Source organism: Electrophorus electricus, chromosome 22 (assembly GCF_013358815.1).
Source record: "Electrophorus electricus isolate fEleEle1 chromosome 22, fEleEle1.pri, whole genome shotgun sequence".
Classification (NCBI taxonomy): domain Eukaryota; kingdom Metazoa; phylum Chordata; class Actinopteri; order Gymnotiformes; family Gymnotidae; genus Electrophorus; species Electrophorus electricus.
This window is the reverse complement of record NC_049556.1, coordinates 7,418,431-7,424,845: the sequence shown is the minus strand read 5'-3', so window position 1 is coordinate 7,424,845 and position 6,415 is coordinate 7,418,431.

Sequence of the window (6,415 nt, the reverse complement as noted above, 5' to 3'; positions counted from 1 at the left end):
ACGGACGTCAGCAAGCGGCAGCAGTTTGCACCGTCTCCAGAAATAATCCTCATTTGCTCCGTAAAAGTACTCACTCTAATTAGACGTCTTTTAAAAATTCTTCAACTTCTCCTGTTCATCTGATTTTAACAGTGTTTTTTAACAGTGGGCGTCCAGTGGGCGTCGAGTGGGCTATAAAACCACGCGTATCCCTGGCGCACCCCCCACCGCCTCGCCATGTCCACCCCCTTTGAATATACTGACACGCTGCCTACTTTGTTAAACCACGTAAAGTAGTCCCTACATAACTGTAAAATATTCTCTTGGACAGTTTTACCAAACACCTAGGTAGTCGATACTGTGTAAAATAGAGGTATCGGCTCATACAAAATAGTTACAACTGTAGGCAGCTTATGACAAACCTCTGCCGCCAGTCTTAAATGCGTTTAGGCGTACTGATAAGGCAATGGGGTAAATGTACATAATTACTACCGTGTTCAACTTGTCACATCTGTAAACGTTTTGCTGTCAGATTCATATTCATACGCACAAAACGGACTGCCCCGATGACGTAATGTTTTGTGTAAATTCCTATTGCTAATATGTAGGAATTCCTTCCACACTCCCATAATATAGGCTACCGATAACAACAAAAGCGGTTAAGCCGCAGAAATTTTATTCTTAGAATTTAAATACTCATTTCACTTGGAAAATAACAAAAAATCTTTTTAAAAAAAGCAAATACGTTGATTACCAGTTATTCACAACACTTCAGCACGCGCCTTCCATACCTTGATCCATCGACCTCATGCTGTGATATTGTGCCAATCTCCAAGTATCTCTAAACATTTGGAAAATTTTAAAAAATAAAATAAAATTTAACAATTAAAACAAAAGTTTGTCCTATAGCTCATAGCAGGTAGAAAACGTGTGAAGGGCAATAAAAATAAAGCCGAGTATTCAAACGAAAATACTCCTTCAGAAGTACAAGAACAGAATGGAACTGAAATAGAATCACTAGCTATTTGAAGTTCTTTTCCGTGCTCTGAGGATTACTCGAGAATCAAGAGCGGCTTCCTTCTCCGCTCTGGGTGTTTATAATGGTCCAATGCTGTAAAATAACGGGATTCCCTCAGTGTTTCCTCCTGTTTGTGCGCTTTGCTATGGAAACCTGGAGCGGCTCCATCTCGGAGACTCAGGGCTTTCCTGCAAAGCCCACACTCAGGAATCCATGACGTCTCCAGCTCCCGCGCCAAGGCATTTCTGCGGCTTCTCTCAGACAGTGGCACACAAGAACTTCATTGTAGGGCTGAAAAAATCAGCGAAAAAGGAGGGGAAGAAAAATTAAAACAGGAGCGACGTTTAAATATATACATAAAAAAGTGCATTAGAACACAGCAGGGCCTGAATTGGGAAGGCACAGTGATGTCTTTCATAATTGCGCGGTTCTAAACGTAAAGAGAAAAATACAGTGATTGAATCGCTTGCATTACAGCTTACAAGTCTAAAATGTAACTGCGTTTCGTTGATTTCAAAGTTTCCATTCATGGCAGTCGTTTCCGAATGGAAAAATTTAGAGTTACAGGGGGCAGTCCGACACAGCAGCGGTCTGTAGTTAGAATCCAACTACCGATTATGCAAAGCGTAGCTATAATGTAACTAAAATGTTTCCCGTAATCATTTATGTAATTCAAATATTTTTTTACTGCACATCTTTTAGCTCTTAAGGATGTTGCAACTTAGGGGGTGTTGGGGAGGTGGAGTGCTATCTTATTTATGCTATGAATAATCAAAGATCTTAAACAAGAAACTGCCTCCAAGTTCAAGGGGCTGTGGGTTTTGGGGGAATACTCATCTGGTTCTTGCATTTTCACATTCTTTACCTGAAAAGACATAATTAAAAAATGTCACAATTAACAATGTCTTGTATATTTCATATTTAAAATACAGTATTTAAATTAGATTTGTACATATTTCTCTTTCCCTCCTTTATTAACTTGTTGATAATCACGTAAAACATTTAGATAGTTCTCATAAACTTGTGCTTTTAACCAAACAGGTAGTTTCAACCTTGTGTTGTCATCACTGAACTGATCGTTGTAGTGGGATTTGGCCTACTGCACTATCATACATCATTGATCACAGTGTAATGATGTATAATCAAGTACTCGCATCTCAGCTAAAGGAGACAATGTAATGGAGCCAATATTTAGTAGGATCAGCTGCCAGGTCTGATTCTTTATCTTAAAAGAGGCATTTTCCTTATTTTGTTGTCAGTTGTAGTTACTTAGAATGTGACTCACATTTTGAATGCATCATGGCACAACATTTTACAGACTTGAACCTTCATGTCATTGGGTTATCCTGTAATAATTTTCTGCAGACTAATGACAGTTCTTGGTTGGAATTTTATTGTAGTTCAGTGGATAATGTTACTGATCTTCCATCTGCTGCTCCGCTTTTTGAACTGGGCAAGTTTTCAGCGGCTCAGAAACGTGGTGCAGTCATGGTAATCGTTTCAAACTGTGAAAACACAGGCTCGTCCTAAGCCGTATCCCTATTTCTATTTAATAAAAGATAACACCCAGTTGTAGAAATATCTGGCATCGGGTTGTCAAAGACAGAAAATTGCTATCCGGCAGCTATACACTGCCTTACCTCAGATATGATAGAACATAATAATGCAGAGCATATAGTGCAGAGATTTGCAAGACACAGTAAATAAACACATTCTGGTAAAGCTTTGCAGTAAGTGTCTTAAGAAAACCTGAGGTAACACATTAACAGCTTCTTTCAGTGCCCCACAGAGGAAGCTGCTGAATTCTGGGATATCATCATGAGCCAAGATAAACTACACAGAGCTGCAGGCACAGAGCATAGAGTAGGCCTCTTTGGCCCACTCACTTAAAAAGTTTATTCTGGAAATTTCTGATATGAGACACTAAATTACTTAAGTTTTCACACAGTGCATGTTCTACACAGTGACCTCTCTGAATAGGCCAGCAGTAGTAATGTGTGCCCCAGACTGATGTATAGAACATTTGGCTATTAGCCAAAATTTGGCTATTAACCATTATAGAGAGTGAGCAAAAAGAGGGAGACACAGAGAGAGAGAGAGAGAGAGAGAGAGAGAGAGAGAGAGAGAGAGAGAGAGAGAGAGAGAGAGAGAGAGAGAGAGAGGAAGAGAGAGATAGGGGCAATTGTGTAGTGCGATGACCGCAAATTACTGGACACACATTTGGATTGTGGGGGTGTCTCTGAGAGTGTCATCTACCAGATGAACATTCTTCCATTGTTACACCACTCTTAGGCAACTGAGATCCTGAATGAGCTGAGAGACAGGGGAAAATATATGCTTCCAGACGGCCGCATTTACACTTCCGTTTTTGTTCGAAGAACCCCATTTTTCCAAGTTCACACTGCAGTTTTCATCACTGCCAAGCAGCTCCCAGGGCCTCCGTCTGGGTTTTTGAGCGTTCCATTTTCCAAATGCAACATGTGCTTCTGAGTAGCCTCATGCAAGCAGTGGAACTTTGATACAGAAATGGCATGTTATAGGTGTCTCATGGAGACCTTTTGGCAGTACTCATGATCGTTTCTGAAACACCATCTTTTCTCTGTCCATGTCATCTCGCTTAGGATGATTGCCATGGCAGATGCAGACCAGTCAAGTAATCTTTACTGCTATGTAATATACAAACCCTACTTAGAATGAAATGGAGATTTGGATCTGCACAAGATTTAAACTCCAGAACTGAATAATGTTGATTTCCAGAAAGAGTGGCAACTTCCAGTGACTAACAATACTTTCCACCAATATGGAAAATGTGTACATGGGAAGAAATGACACTGCAATACAAGATTTGCAATATTGATTCTCAAATAAAGGAATTTTAAAGCTTTTGGGGGGAAAAAAGGAAAGCTGATTTTTTCCACACCAACAGGAACAATATTTCAAAGCTGCTAAAACAACATACCATCACACATAAGGAACCCATATAGCACCCCAACCAGTTTTTAGTATGAACGGTGAAAGAGGAACCTGCCCTCCGTCACCCACATAGGGATTAATGCACAACTGTCTGTTTCTGGATTTGTCTCCAAGGTAGCTGTGTGGAGTGGTGAAACACTGCTTTGATGAGATGGAGATACAGAAACCTATCTCTGTCACTCCTAAGTGATTCTTTCTTGTACACCCTCTTATGACAAACAAGAGTCACTACACATCGATACCAACACCCATGCAGAAAAAGAGGGAGCATAAATCATTAGAAATCATGGGGATAAACTGATAAACGTGGTAACTCCAACTGGCATAATGTTGTCTTTTCTGTTGCTTGCAAGATGTCTTAAAGAAGTCGCTACCAATCCAAGAGTCTAAATTAAATGGTATTTAATCACTAGATGTTATATATATTGCCAGATTCAAGCAAGGCACAAAAAACCTTCTTGGGCATTGCGTTTTGGACAGTGAATTATCAGTAAACTGGTTACTCAGACTGATAATATGGTAGAAAGATTTAAAATAAAAGTTCCCAGGAATATGTGTAAAAACATAATTTTCATTTAAAGTCCCAGGAATTTTAGAATAATTACAATTAAAACATAATGTCAGCGGACAGTCATTTGAAGTAGTTCTAAGTATAAAAGATCTTTTGCTGGTTAATAAGTTTTTCTGGGTCAATATACATTGCTTTTGTGCATTTCCCATTTATTCTTTTGTTTAACTTGTCTCCATAATGTCTGTGATGCTTTCGCCATTAATCTCATCTAACAGAGATGTGCTTTAAACTGATTATAAACTTATAGCTTCTCCACTATACTTTACAACTACAATGGCCAAGCCTGGACACCAGGAGGTGTTGCTATAGATTACAGTTAGCAAGTAAAGTACTTAAGCATGCCTTCCTTAAGAGGAGAACAGGCAATTCAAAGTATTCAGGCCTAGCCAGCCTATAAATAGCTCCACTGTAGGGTCTGAGTGCATACTCAGCAAATGTCTCTTTTGAGTAGGCTGTCATCAAGCAAATCCTCCGTTTAAGGGAATAAAGAAGAGGAATGTGATAGTGTGGGTAACCCTGTCGAACAAGCCCGAATCCGTCCGTCTGGCTTCTGTAATGTTGTATACAAAAGATGACAGATGTATGTTTTGGAAGGCAGGAGAGCTGATTGCACCTTGACATACATGAGAGACAAGCGCTGGATCGAAGCATTGTTTTTATATGCTGTCACGGAGTTACAGACTAATGCCTAAGAGCAGGTGTCTCCTCATGGTGGAGATGTGTCACACACAGACTACGGTGTGTTTAGCCCCTTTTCCACTGTAGGGGAAACAGTTACTAGGTTACTAAGTTACTTAGGCCAATCCACGCCGTTGCACACTCCTGAGACCAGTTACGCAGTTACGGTCTCTTTTTCCACAAGTGTGCTGGGATTCAGGGTCAGGAAGTGTTTGTGGCAGTAACGGGTTCTCATCATTATTATGCTAAAAGACTCCAATGGCTGCACGTGCCTGTTGAGATGCATAATTTGGAAAAGGGACTATTGTCTTTATTGTACTTTTGGATCGAATGAGCATAAATTAAATGAAGTGACAATAAAGCGGCAGATATAAAACACATCTCTAAGAAAATTGTAGGTGTTTATCAAGTTTATAAAAAGTTACAAGGATAAAAATGAATTAATTTCTCCCCTGCTAGAGAAATGCACCAAAGTTTATTTGGTATCAAACACACAGGGTTCTGATATGTGAATCAAAAATACCCAGCAATGGGAAAAACATGTTTCTCTTCAAGCAATCACAGAAATACAATGCAATCTAAGTTATAGTGGTCAATTCAATTCCAGTATTCAGAAGTAAATTTATCTCATGTTGATTGACACACTCATACCTCCATAGGAAATCTGTTGCTATGCTGCTAGAATGTTCCTATGCAATTTACTGTCTTTCTTGGACTTTAGCCAAGAAAGGTTGTTCGGCTTTCTCACAAAAATAATATTTTCCTGTTTTTTCAATTTTCCCTTAAAATGGGAATTTCTCAGGAATTCCTGTTGTTCCAGGTTGAAGCTGCTGTGAAGGGCCTAAATTTTTCACGCGTTGGGCCAAGTCCATAAAACTTACTGCCAGATTTAATGTGATGTTAACAGCTAATAACATTTACACATTCATAAATGTGGATTGCTGCTGTGTTCTACCATCTGCGTGATATATGGTGCTACCGTATTTTGTCCTCAATTGTATATAATATTAGTGATTCATAATAGAACACTGTTCGGCAAAAAATACCTCTGAAACATGTCCACCAGTAAATGTCCTGGTAAGAGGCTGATTTGGATGGCATGATCTTTTCTCGAACAGTGTTTGGTCATACATTCTGCACATGCATCCATTTAGCGTTTATTTAAAAGGCACATTTTTGGTCTGTTTGGAGTTAGC